The sequence below is a fragment of the Hordeum vulgare genome, chromosome 1H (genome assembly GCF_904849725.1).
Source record: "Hordeum vulgare subsp. vulgare chromosome 1H, MorexV3_pseudomolecules_assembly, whole genome shotgun sequence".
In the NCBI taxonomy this organism is placed as follows: Eukaryota; Viridiplantae; Streptophyta; class Magnoliopsida; order Poales; family Poaceae; genus Hordeum; species Hordeum vulgare.
In genome coordinates this window covers 484,510,078-484,523,965 of record NC_058518.1, presented here as the reverse complement: position 1 = coordinate 484,523,965, position 13,888 = coordinate 484,510,078, and positions in this window count along the sequence as shown.

Sequence of the window (13,888 nt, the reverse complement as noted above, 5' to 3'; positions counted from 1 at the left end):
CCAGAACAGAAGAAGATCAGGGGACTTGAGGGCCAAGGCAGGAGGCCCACAGGGAGCCCACAAGCCATGTAGCCGCGGCCAGGGGGGCTCCGCGGCTACCAGGCTTGTGGCCTCCCTGGCGCTCCCCTACCCTAGCTCTTTGGCCTATATATTCCCTAAAATCCCAGAAAAAATAAGGGCGTCCACAAAACCACTTTTCCGCCGCCGCAAGCTTCCGTTTCCGCGAGATCTCATGTGGAGACCCTTCCCGGTGTCCTGCCGGAGGGGACTTTGGAGTTGGAGGACTTCTACATCAACATCATTGCCTCTCCAATGACTCGTGAGTAGTCTACTTCACACCTATGGGTCCGTAGTTAGTAGCTAGATGGCTTCTTCTCTCTCTTGGATCTTCAATACAAAGTCCTCCATGATCTTCATGGACATCTATCCGATGTATTCCTCTTTGGCGGTGTGTTTGTCGAGATCCGATGAATTGTGGATTTGTGATCTGATTATCTATGAATTATATTTGAGTCTTTGCTGATTTCTTATATGCATGATTTGATATCCTTGTAAGTCTCTCTGAGTCTTGGGTTTTGTTTGGCCAACTAGATCTATGATTCTTGCAATGGGAGAAGTGCTTGGTTTTGGGTTCATATCGTGCGGTGACCTTTCCCAGTGTCAGAAGGGACAACAAGGCACGCATCATGTTGTTGCCATCAAGGGTAACAAGATGGGCTTTGATCATAGATTTAAGATTGTCCATCTACATCATGTCATCTTGCTTAAGGCGTTACTCTGTTCTTATGAACTCAATACACTAGATGCATGCTGGATAGCGGTCGACGTGTGGAGTAATAGTAGTAGATGGAGAAAGTATCGGTCTACTTGTTTTGGACGTGATGCCTATAGATATGATCATTGCCATAGATAACGTCATGACTTTGAGCGGTTCTATCAATTGCTCGACAGTAATTCGTTCACCCACCGTCTACTTGCTTTCATGAGAGAAGCCACTAGTGAACACTACGGCCCCCGGGTCTATTCACAATTATCATCTCAGCTTTTACTTTTACTTTGCTTTGTTTACTTTTTGTTTTCAGTTCTCACTCTGCAAACAATCTATAAGGGATTGACAACCCCTTCATAGAGTTGGGTGCAAGCTCTTTGTGTTTGTGCAGGTACTTGTGACTTGACGCGATCCTCCTACTGGATTGATACCTTGATTCTCAACTGAGGGAAATACTTACCGCCGCTGTGCTACATCACCCTTTCCTTTCAAGGGAACACCAACGCAAGGCTCCAAGGCCGCGGGGGAATCCTTTGCATATTTGCCAAGGAAATCCCTATAGGCGTAGCCAGCAGCAGTGATCCGGTGCCTCGGCATTGTGCGGCAGATGGATTGGAAATGGTGATGGCGGAAAGGAGAAAAGGGAAATGGGGCATATAGGGTTTCGACTGCCACCGTCCAGCTTAAATAATTGATCTCCTCTCTCGGGCGGCATGATGGAGCAATGCCACATGGCATGGAGTAGAGGAGGCATCCGTCGAGGCAGTGGTTTCTCCATGTTCTCACATGGGCCCTATTAATTAGTCTGATGTGGAGGACGTGCCCAGGTGCGTCCGGGACTCCCCATATATTCCCGAGAGATGGGTCAGGTATGGGGAGTGCCGGTCAGTCTGGGCATTTGGACTGGCTATGGGGAGCCCGGTTGGGTGGCCAAAATTGCGCGGGTATTGTCCAGGCAGTCCACCCGGGTGTTTGGGGCGAGTATGGAGGGTTCGGTTATAGATGCTCTAACATAAATAGTAACATGCATGCCATCTAAGTGAAAAAAATGACATGGCAAGTAATTAAAGAGGAGATAGAAAAATAGAGTAACACTGTACATTTGATAAATTTGTAGTTGCTCATGAGAGAAATAATTAGCTCCTTGCCTCATGTATGCAACCCAGATCTAGGTACTGTGATAGGTAGAGTATGTTTCCATTGACTGATCCCCCTATTTTCCATAGTACCACATACAATTTCCATCCATGATTGTGTATTTTTTTGCGAGAAAAATGACATGCATGGTCAGTCATGATAGTACAATGAATACCCAAAAAAATACTTCCAGATCCATAGACCACGTAGCAACGACTACAAGCACTGAAGCAAGCCGAAGGTGCGTCATTGTCATTGCCCTTCCCTGCTTGGAGCCGGGAAAAACTTGTTGTAGTAGACAGTTGATAATTCGTCGTGCTAAAGTCTTACAGGATCAGCGCACCAGAACATCAGCCGTCATCGTTGAAGAGAAGCTTAGATCAGAAGGATCCAACCTGTAGACACACCAACACACATGAACAAAGACTGGATCGACGTCGATACACCAAAAACAATGCCGACCAAATCCCACGAGATCCATCGGAGACAAATCTTCACACGCCCTACTATGAAGCTAGAAGCACCATCATGATGGGGACTAGGTGGGGACAGTCTTTTCTCTCTCTAGAATATACATGAGTGTGCATATCATATTTTATAGAAGAAATGGGTGAAGTGAACCTCCACGGAGTTTACATCTTTACAAGTCTTTCAACAGCCTCCACCATCACTCACGCTACAGTGCAAGAAAGTGAATTACTCGCCACTAGCCCGCCTATATAATCCGTTAAAGTGGAACTCTAGGTCATCTTTGAGCAATCATGCCGACATCCACACATGACCTTCACGATCAATGTTGCAGAGTCTTGTTTGAAGTGACGGTGTTTCGCCATAAAAACAATTGCGTTGTGATGTTTTTACAGTTCCCATAAGCATAAAGTGATGAACGCATTGAGGTCTTTAGGTGTGCAATGGGGCACCATCCATGTGGAGCACCATTCCACCAAGTCATCTTCCGCCGTTGGCGCCTATTCGGGATCCCCCATGGCAGACCAAACCCAGAGCCACAATGCTCGTGCAAAAATGCACGTTAGCGGTATGTTGTTTATGGTCTCCACATGCTGGTTCTAGAAGGGACACGTGATCTGGTGAGGTGCCGCTCGACGTGCCAAGCGGTCCGAGGTCGAGCAGCGGGTTCGCATCGCTAGCCACGCGAAGAAGCGATATTGTAGGGGTGCTTTATGAACAAGACATAAACCCTAAAAATCTCAAAAAATAGAAAAAACGAAGCCTTCCCAATGACAAGGATCGAGATCCATCATGACTCCATAGACCAAAGGCCATAGAAGACAAGACGGACAGACGTGGACGTCGGTGGGAGGCAGAAGGAACCCTAGAAGCGGCTGGGTACATATATATGCCCGTATGTAGAGTAACAGAGGTAGACGGTTTGGTGGACAATAAGAAGTGGTTGGGACGTTCCAGTAAACGGCCAGACCAGATAGGACTACAGGTCATCACCAAGGACGTTGATCTTGGTTGCACTGATATCTGAGACTTATACAGATAACACGAGTAAGAATGGTAGAAGTACGTATCGTGATAACTGGGGCAAATATGAGAGGTTGTTACTTAGTGTTAGTTATATATATGCAACCATTGTTGGGCACTATATTGGATTAGGTAAGTATATCAGAATATTCGCAAAGAAAAAGACATCTTACAACCATGCATGGTTCACATGGTTCCATTTTATTGATTTCAGTTAAATTCACTTAGTTGTGTTCTTTTCTGTTGCAAGGAAAAACCTATAACTATGTATCCACCTGCATAAGTCTGTTCTTTAGAACCATCAAAAGTACATTGATAAAGTTCACAAACTAAAAGACTGTACCAAATCATATGTACAGGAGTAACATAACACGAAGGAAACAACCATGTCAAGAGGAATCATTGGACTCATGATGAGGATGGATGATCTGTATGTACTACAAATTTTCTATCAAGGGAAATCACCCAGCCCCCGCGTCGCTCCGCACGGACGACACAGGCAGCAACACTAGCAGCCGCCGACAGCCGCTTCCCCGCTGTCCTCTCCCTCGCCGCCACCGGGGTGCGTTGCTGGTCGAAGGCCATGTGGCAGCCGCGGCGGGGGGCTTTCTCTAGGGCGCGGGCGCACCCATGACTGGTTTGTGCAGGAGCCAACGTGTGGTTCGTCATGTGGACGGCTCCGGCAGTTGGGAGGTCCTCTCCTTTGACATGTGACGCATCCAGGCCCCTCGCACCTGGATCTGATGCGGTGGTTGGCGCGCGGCCGTAGGGGAGGCTGGTGTGTGCTGGAGGTGCACATTGCAGGGTGGGTGCGGTGAAGGTGCTCACGGCGGATCTGGGTCTCGGTGAGTGTCTATCGGTAGCAAGGGGCGGCTCGAGAGCGCATCTGTGTCGAGGGGGCCGACTAGGCCGCAGGTCATCTCCGATGGGGTGGCAGCAAATGGCAGCAACGCAACGGGGGGCGGCCTATGCAGTTGTGACGTGTGCGACGCTTCTGACCCAGGCGTCGGCTGGGGGCAGCATGCGCGCACACGTGCGTGGGTGGTGACGGTTCTACAACAGCTGCTCATGGTGCGAGACGTTGCGGGCGAGGTGGCAGACGAGGGGCTGGGCACGACGGTGCTGAGTGGTGGTGGTGCTTGGGGTGGCGGGGTGCTAGTTCGTGTCGGGGAGCGCTGGAGGTATTGGCAGCGAGGATCTACGCCCTGGTGGCTGCCTGCTATGGCGTGGTGGAGTATTACCGTGGTGCTTGTGCTCAAGCGACATTGTTGCCTTGTCGGAGCCTATGGTGGAGGGGCTTCAGAGGTCTGTACGGCGCTCGAGTGGCGGCTTTAGCCTCGAGGGGCGCGGCCGATGGGTGTCTATGCAGTCTAGCATCGCATGGACGCCCCTGGGGGTGTTGGAATTATGCCCTAGAGGCAATAATAAATATAGTTATTATTATAATTCCTGTATCAAGATAATCGTTTATTATCCATGCTATAATTGTATTGAATGAAGACTCATTTACATGTGTGGATACATAGACAAAACACCGTCCCTAGCAAGCCTCTAGTTGGCTAGCCAGTTGATCAAACATAGTCAGTGTCTTCTGATTATGAACAAGGTGTTGTTGATTGATAACTGGATCACGTCATTAGGAGAATCACGTGATGGACTAGACCCAAACTAATAGACGTAGCATATTGATCGTGTCATTTGTTGCTACTGTTTTCTGCATGTCAAGTATTTATTCCTATGACCATGAGATCATATAACTCACTGACACCGGAGGAATGCTTTGTGTGTATCAAACGTCGCAACGTAACTGGGTGACTATAAAGATGCTCTACAGGTATCTCCGAAGGTGTTAGTTGAGTTAGTATGGATCAAGACTGGGATTTGTCACTCCGTGTGACGGAGAGGTATCTCGGGGCCCACTCGGTAATACAACATCACACACAAGCCTTGCAAGCAATGTAACTTAGTGTAAGTTGCGGGATCTTGTATTACGGAACGAGTAAAGAGACTTGCCGGTAAACGAGATTGAAATAGGTATGCGGATACTGACGATCGAATCTCGGGCAAGTAACATACCGAAGGACAAAGGGAATGACATACGGGATTATACGAATCCTTGGCACTGAGGTTCAAACGATAAGATCTTCGTAGAATATGTAGGATCCAATATGGGCATCCAGGTCCCGCTATTGGATATTGACAGAGGAGTCTCTCGGGTCATGTCTACATAGTTCTCGAACCCGCAGGGTCTGCACACTTAAGGTTCGACGTTGTTTTATGCGTATTTGAGTTATATGGTTGGTTACCGAATGTTGTTCGGAGTCCTGGATGAGATCACGGACTTCACGAGGGTTTCCGGAATGGTCCGGAAATGAAGATTGATATATAGGATGACCTCATTTGATTACCGGAAGGTTTTCGGAGTTACCGGGAATGTACCGGGAATGACGAATGGGTTCCGGGAGTTCATCGGGGGGGGGGGGCAACCCACCCCGGGGAAGCCCATAGGCTTTGGGGAGACACACCAGCCCTTAGTGGGCTGGTGGGACAGCCCCAAGGGGGCCTATGCGCCAAGAGAAGGAAATCAAAGGAAAAAAAAAGAGGGAAGAAGTGGGAAGGGAAGGGGACTCCTCCCACCAAACCAAGTCCAACTCGGTTTGGGGGGGAGTCCTCCCCCCCTTGGCTCGGCCGACCCCTTGAGGGTCCCTTGGACGCCAAGGCAAGGTCCCCCTCCCTCCTCCTACATATATGGGGCTTTTAGGGCAGATTTGAGATGACTTTCTCACGGCTGCCCGACCACATACCTCCATAGTTTTTCCTCTAGATCGCGTTTCTGCGGAGCTCGGGCGGAGCCCTACTGAGACGAGATCACCACCAACCTCCGGAGCGCCGTCACGCTGCCGGAGAACTCTTCTACCTCTCCGTCTCTCTTGCTGGATCAAGAAGGCCGAGATCATTGTCGAGCTGTACATGTGCTGAACGCGGAGGTGCCGTCCGTTCGGTACTAGATCGTGGGACTGATCGCGGGATTGTTCGCGGGGCGGATCGAGGGACGTGAGGACGTTCCACTACATCAACCGCGTTCTCTAACGCTTCTGCTGTACGATCTACAAGGGTACGTAGATCACTCATCCCCTCTCGTAGATGGACATCACCATGATAGGTCTTCGTGCGCGTAGGAAATTTTTTGTTTCCCATGCGACGTTCCCAACACGAAGAGCTCGTCGTAAAAAGGTTACGTCGATGCAAGGTTTGACACAGATCCGGACGACTCTAAGTCGCAAACCGGATACGTATTTATTCTTAATGGGGGTGCAGTAAGCTGGCGCAGTTCCAAACAAAGCGTCGTAGCAGATTCTACATGTGAAGCGGAGTACATGGCTGCCTCGGAGGCGGCTAAGGAGGGTGTCTGGATGAAGCAGTTCATGACGGATCTTGGAGTGGTGCCAAGCGCACTGAATCCAATAACCTTGTTCTGTGACAACACTGGTGCCATTGCCTTAGCAAAGGAACCACGGTTTCACAAGAAGACCAGACACATCAAACGACGCTTCAACCTCATCCGCGACTACGTCGAGGGAGAGGACGTGAATATATGCAAAGTACACACGGATCTGAATGTAGCGGACCCGCTGACTAAACCTCTTCCACGGCCAAAGCATGATCAACACCAGAACTGTATGGGTGTTAGATTTATTACAATGTAATTCACATAGTGATGTGAGGGCTAGATTATTGACTCTAGTGCAAGTGGGAGACTGTTGGAATTATGCCCTAGAGGCAATAATAAATATAGTTATTATTATAATTCCTGTATCAAGATAATCGTTTATTATCCATGCTATAATTGTATTGAATGAAGACTCATTTACATGTGTGGATACATAGACAAAACACCGTCCCTAGCAAGCCTCTAGTTGGCTAGCCAGTTGATCAAAGATAGTTAGTGTCTTCTGATTATGAACAAGGTGTTGTTGATTGATAACTGGATCACGTCATTAGGAGAATCACGTGATGGACTAGACCCAAACTAATAGACGTAGCATATTGATCGTGTCATTTTGTTGCTACTGTTTTCTGCATGTCAAGTATTTATTCCTATGACCATGAGATCATATAACTCACTGACACCGGAGGAATGCTTTGTGTGTATCAAACGTCGCAACGTAACTGGGTGACTATAAAGATGCTCTACAGGTATCTCCGAAGGTGTTAGTTGAGTTAGTATGGATCAAGACTGGGATTTGTCACTCCGTGTGAACGGAGAGGTATCTCGGGGCCCACTCGGTAATACAACATCACACACAAGCCTTGCAAGCAATGTAACTTAGTGTAAGTTGCGGGATCTTGTATTACGGAACGAGTAAAGAGACTTGCCGGTAAACGAGATTGAAATAGGTATGCGGATACTGACGATCGAATCTCGGGCAAGTAACATACCGAAGGACAAAGGGAATGACATACGGGATTATATGAATCCTTGGCACTGAGGTTCAAACGATAAGATTTTTCGTAGAATATGTAGGATCCAATATGGTCATCCAGGTCCCTCTATTGGATATTGAACGAGGAGTCTCTCGGGTCATGTCTACATAGTTCTCGAACCCGCAGGGTCTGCACACTTAAGGTTCGACGTTGTTTTATGCGTATTAGAGTTATATGGTTGGTTACCGAATGTTGTTCGGAGTCCCGGATGAGATCACGGACGTCACGAGGGTTTCCGGAATGGTCCGGAAACGAAGATTGATATATAGGATGACCTCATTTGATTACCGGAAGGTTTTCGGAGTTACCGGGAATGTACCCGGGAATGACGAATGGGTTCTGGGAGTTCACCGGGGGGGGGGTAACCCACCCCGGGGAAGCCCACAGGCCTTGAGGGTGGCATACCAGCCCTTAGTGGGCTGGTGGGACAGCCCAAGAGGCTCTATGCGCCAAGGAGAAGAAAATCAAGAGAGAAATAAAAAAAAGGGAGGAGGTGGGAAGGAAGGGGGACTCCCTCCCACCAAACCTAGTCCAACTCGGTTTGGGGGGAGGGAGAGTCCTCCCCCTTGGACTCGGCCGAACCCCTTGGGGCCCCTTGAGCCCCAAGGCAAGGTCCCCTCCCTCCCACCTATATATACGGAGGTTTTAGGGCTGATTTGAGACGACTTTTCCACGGCAGCCCGACCACATACCTCCACAGTTTTTCCTCTAGATCGCGTTTCTGCGGAGCTTGGGCGGAGCCCTGCTGAGACAAGGTCATCACCAACCTCCGGAGCGCCATTACGCTGCCGGAGAACTCTTCTACCTCTCCGTCTCTCTTGCTGGATCAAGAAGGCCGAGATCATCGTCGAGCTGTACGTGTGCTGAACGCGGAGGTGCCGTCCGTTCGGCACTAGATCGTGGGACTGATCGCGGGATTGTTCGCGGGGCGGATCGAGGGACGTGAGGACGTTCCACTACATCAACCGCGTTCTCTAACGCTTCTGCTGTACGGTCTACAAGGGTACGTAGATCACTCATCCCCTCTCGTAGATGGACATCACCATGATAGGTCTTCGTGCACGTAGGAAATTTTTTGTTTCCCATGCGACGTTCCCTAACAGGGGGTGCATGGATTGGGGGACAATGGCAACGAGGAAGTGCGCTCTAGCATGTGATGCGGATTTGTTTTCAGGCCGTCGTGGTCTCCGTGAGGTGGGTTTGGCTGCGGCGGATATTGGTGCTTCTTCGTTGATGGTGGTGATGTTTGGTGGGCTTGCCCATGCCAATGCAGTATAATGTGCGGCTGAGGTGGTGTGGAGCTTGACGAAAACCATGTCTCGGCCTCGTGCCGTGACCAGCGATGACGGCCGCTGTGGCCGTCGTTGACCTTCATGGAGGCGCCGTTCTTTGTTCTCCCACCCCTCCTGCATGGATTTGGCCATTTTTGCCTCTCCGGGGGAAACCTTGATCTATGATCGGATGATGGCGGTGCCTTGGTGCCGTATTCCCTTTTAGGGGCTTCATCTTGGGAGCTTGGCGCCGGTGAGCGGGACCGGTGGTTGGCGGTTGGCGACGGGTGTGGCATCCAGACTTGTGTGGCAACGATGATGGTGGGAGCGATTTCAGCGATGCAGAAATGGTTGCGTCAGTCGGCTCTTCTTCGGCGTGTCTATGATTTTGCCTCGGTTTGTTTCTTGCTCAAAGTGTAGGGATGGCGATGACGCCTCTATGGGAGGACTGATGATGATGACGCTCGCGTGCTGTCTCACCGAGACCCTCTTTGGAGTGTTGTGTGTGGGTTTTTTTATGTGTGTCGCGCAATGGTTGTAACGGTTTTTGCCCGGTTTTCCATAATTAACTAGGCAATCAGGTTTTTGCTCGGATTTCCCTAATTCACTGAGCAAGTCTTTTCTTTTAATGAATGCATGATAACTGCCATTTTGAAAAAAATGATGAGGATGGATATAACCCTGTACACGTAGTCAAGAGGGCAAGGGACGACTTGGCTCTTCTAGACCTTCCGAGAAATATCCCTAGCACCTCTGTAGGCCATGGTTGGCAACCATCGGAACCTAACTGGGTTAAAATCAATATGGATAGACAGATAGCAGTTCTATTACGATGCATCCAGTCGATATGGACCATCCGTCCGACCGTATTGAATGGTCTAGATCGAATTCAATATTGTGATGTCAGTTGTATTATATATGACACCGAGGGGCATTTTTAGAAGTTTTTTCAAACAGATTAGACTTTCGCTCTCAAACTTTTCAAGGGTACTTTTGGTAGAATTTTTGGGGTATGTCCGATAAGATTATTCAGTTCATTCCCGTCAGTGAAGGTCCATCCTAGTCGGTTGCATCGTTGCTAGGGTTTGACTCCTTGCCGGTAGGATGGAGCCGTGCGTAGCGCCCCCTCATGTCGACGTCAAAACTGGCAGATCTCGGGTAGGGGGTCCCGAATTATGGAGCTTGGATCGATGGGTTGCAAGAGAGAGAGAGAGAGAGAGACGATGTTGACATAGGCTCGGGCCCTCTTGAGGAGGTAAAACCCTACATCCTGCTTGATTATATTGATGGGGAACAATGGTTACAGAGTTGATCTACCTCGAGATCGTACAAGCTGACCCTAGATGAGATATTCTTTCCCTCTATGTTTAAGGGCTTCCGATTTATCTAGATACTGGGGACTCTGGGGTTACATGTTAACGACATAGAAGAGGAGTAGATGGACCGAACTGGTCATCCTGCCTTGGAGTGAATGCATGTCTTCGGAGCTTTCCATTTTTATCACGTAGTCGTCGGATAATCCTATTCTTCAATGATGTGTCCCATATGATCAACCCATACGGGATAAGCCGACTTCCCAGGACCTCTTAATCCGAAACGTCCCATCATCAACTGAGATCGTGTCCCGCATTTGAGGGGACTTTGATTTAATGACCCGAGAAAATCTACGCACGTCCCAACGGTGCGGTTGTTTCGAGAAGTGGAGGAGCTGGTGGCACAGTAAGCGGAAACCCTTGGTTTCTCGACCTCCCATTTTAAAAGGGGAAAAGATCTAAAGCCCACCACAGGCATTCCAAACCCTTGATCCTTCTTCTTCCTCGCTTAAGTGCCCAGATCCATTCCGACTCCCATCCCTCTAGTCGCCCTCCGTCTCAAGATCTGCAATGGCTAGCTCGGGCGCTCATGGAAAATGAGAGGTCTCCTACGTCTCCGAAGGAGATATCTAGGAGCTGAAGCGTTGCGGCTACATTGCCATCGACATCGCCCACCGAGCACCACAAAAGGGCTAGGTGGTTCCTACGCCAAGGTCCGAGGAGCGGGTGGTGTTCGTTCCCCACTTCCTCCGGGGACTGGCTTCCTGCTTCACCCCTTCGTCAGGGGTCTGATGTTTTATTATGGGGTGGCTTTTCATGATCTCCCCCAAACTCCATGATGCACATATCGGTCTTCATCACCGTATGCAAAACTTTTCTGTGGGTTCATCTGCATTTCGTTCTCTGGCTCAAGGTCTTTGGTGTTAATCCGAAGTCGGTCTGTAGCCAGCATGCCGAGTGCGGTGGGGCTGTGATACGCAAGATCTACCGCGTGACATGGCCGGAGGGCACCCTGACCGACACCATCAAGAACTGACAGAAGGAGTGGTTCTATATCATAGAACCACGAGAATAAAACTGGGCAGCGCCCGTCGAGTTCAGGTCTGGTCCTCCGGTGAGGCTGACCTCATGGGTCAGGAAAAGCCTGGACTGGGGCTCATCTTCAGACATGCAGCAGCTGCAAAACCGCATCAGGCAAATGGTGGAGTCCAATATTCGGTTTGCTGATGTGGTCCAGGTCGCGCTCCATCGCCATATCCTTCCCTGCCAGCGTCGTGACAACCCGATGTGGTGTCACAAGGCTGACGAGCCTTGGACGGTGCTCGAGTTCTATCGCACCACCCATGAAGACATGTGGCGGGTACTGCTTAAACCGCTACAGGAGTTGTTGGTCTAGGATGAAGATACCGGCCTAGACGACAATACTCCCCCGGTGGAGGTGCCTCCAAGCTCTTTTATCTACTTGGAGCTTTGTTTTTGTTAAAGATTGTACTATATTTTCACTTTCACAGGAGTGGCTGGAAGTGGCCAAGAACATAGAGGCCCCAGCTCCCTTGCCCGAGGAACCCCGGATTCCTCTGCTGGAGCAAATGCTAGTAGATTCGTCGAATGTGGCGCTGGACAACAAAAAGAAGGAGACCCACGGGGGTCTCCGTTCAAAGGGTCTGCATACAAAATCCAAGGACACCCATGCCTCCTCTACCCATGAAGGGGAGGAGGTAGATGAGGAGGAAGAGAAATATTCTCTTCACGCGAGGAAGAGGGGGGCACCGGAGGGGGCTGAGGAGGGACTACCTCCTCGGGCTCCGAAGAAACCTTGCAAGCACAAGGCCACCCTCCCCGGCGCCCACCCAAACTCTAATGAAGAGATAGGGGCAGTTCCTTGCCGAACAGTGAGGGTCAAGCCCGTGGCTCGAAGGTACAAAGTCCATTCTCTATTTTAATAGAGTTATTCCTATTTGAACCAATAATGAGGACCGAGCCATTTTGTATCATAGCCCGGTCCGTGATCTCCCGACGGATCGTGTGTCAGAGGGGGATTCCTTGCCTACCGAGCTGGCCAAGAGTGGGAATGTGTCCCACAACACCCCTCCCCGGACCTCAGAAAAGCTAGCCGAGGTGTCGCTCATCAAGCCCCGCCGACCACTACCAAGGAGGTGATGCTCGAGGCAGATACATCGGGCGCCAAGGATCGGGAGATCTTGGCCGAAGAAAAGACACAAACCTCCAACGACCGAGAGGTTCCGGTTGGTGTTAATACAACGGTCACCGAGGACCAGGAGATTTTGACCGAGGTACACACCTCGGTCATTGAAACTCAGGGGGCAGGTTCCTTCTCCGTAGGCGGGGAAAAGAACCCAATTCCCTTCGAGCATTGCCCAGACACAACCTCCGGGGGACCTGATGCTCCGGCATCTTCTATGCCACCCCAGCACCGCCCACGACAGAACAAGCTATGGATGGGTGGCCTACCATAATGGAAGACGCCTTGGCCGGCTCCTCCATAGCCGAAGAACATCACACCCTTATGGGTGTGGTCTTGAAAAGTATTCAATCCGTTAATAACGGACTGAATGAAGTCTAATGGCTTGCTCGCGGGCTTTAAGGTAAGTGATGGCCCACAAATATAGGGGATCAATCATAGTCCTTTCGGTAAGTAAGAGTGTCGAACCCAACGAGGAGGAGAAGGCTCTGATAAACAGTTTTCAGCAAGGTAATAACTGCAAGCACTGAAAGTCGCGGTAACAAGTGATGGTGTAGTGAGGTGAAACGTAGCAGGTGAAAAGTAACAAGTAACAAGTAGTAGCAACGGTGCAGCAAAGTGGCCCAATCCCTTTTGCAGCAAGGGACAAGCCTGAACAAACTCTTATAGGAGGAAAAACGCTCCCGAGGACACACGGGAATTTCTGTCATGCTAGTTTCACCATGTTCATATGATTCGCGTTCGTTACTTTGATAGTTTGATATGTGGGTGGACCAGCGCTTGGGTACTGCCCTTGCTTGGACAAGCATCCCACTTACGATTAACCCCTCTCGCAAGCATCCGCAACTACGAAAGAAGAATTAAGACAACGTCTAACCATAGCATTAAACTAGTGGATCCAAATCAGCCCCTTACGAAGCAACGCATAGACTCGGGTTTAAGCTTCTGTCACTCTAGCAACCCATCATCTACTTACTACTCCCCAATGCCTTCCTCTAGGCCCAAATAATGGTAAAGTGTTATGTAGTCGACGTTCACATAAAACCACTAGAGGAAAAACAACATACAACGTATCAAAATACCAAACGAATACCAAATTCACATGACTATTATTAGCATGACTTATCCCATGTCCTCAGGAACAAAAGTGACTACTCACAAAGCATAATCATATTCATGATCAGAGGTGTAATGAGTAGCATCAAGGATCTGAACATAA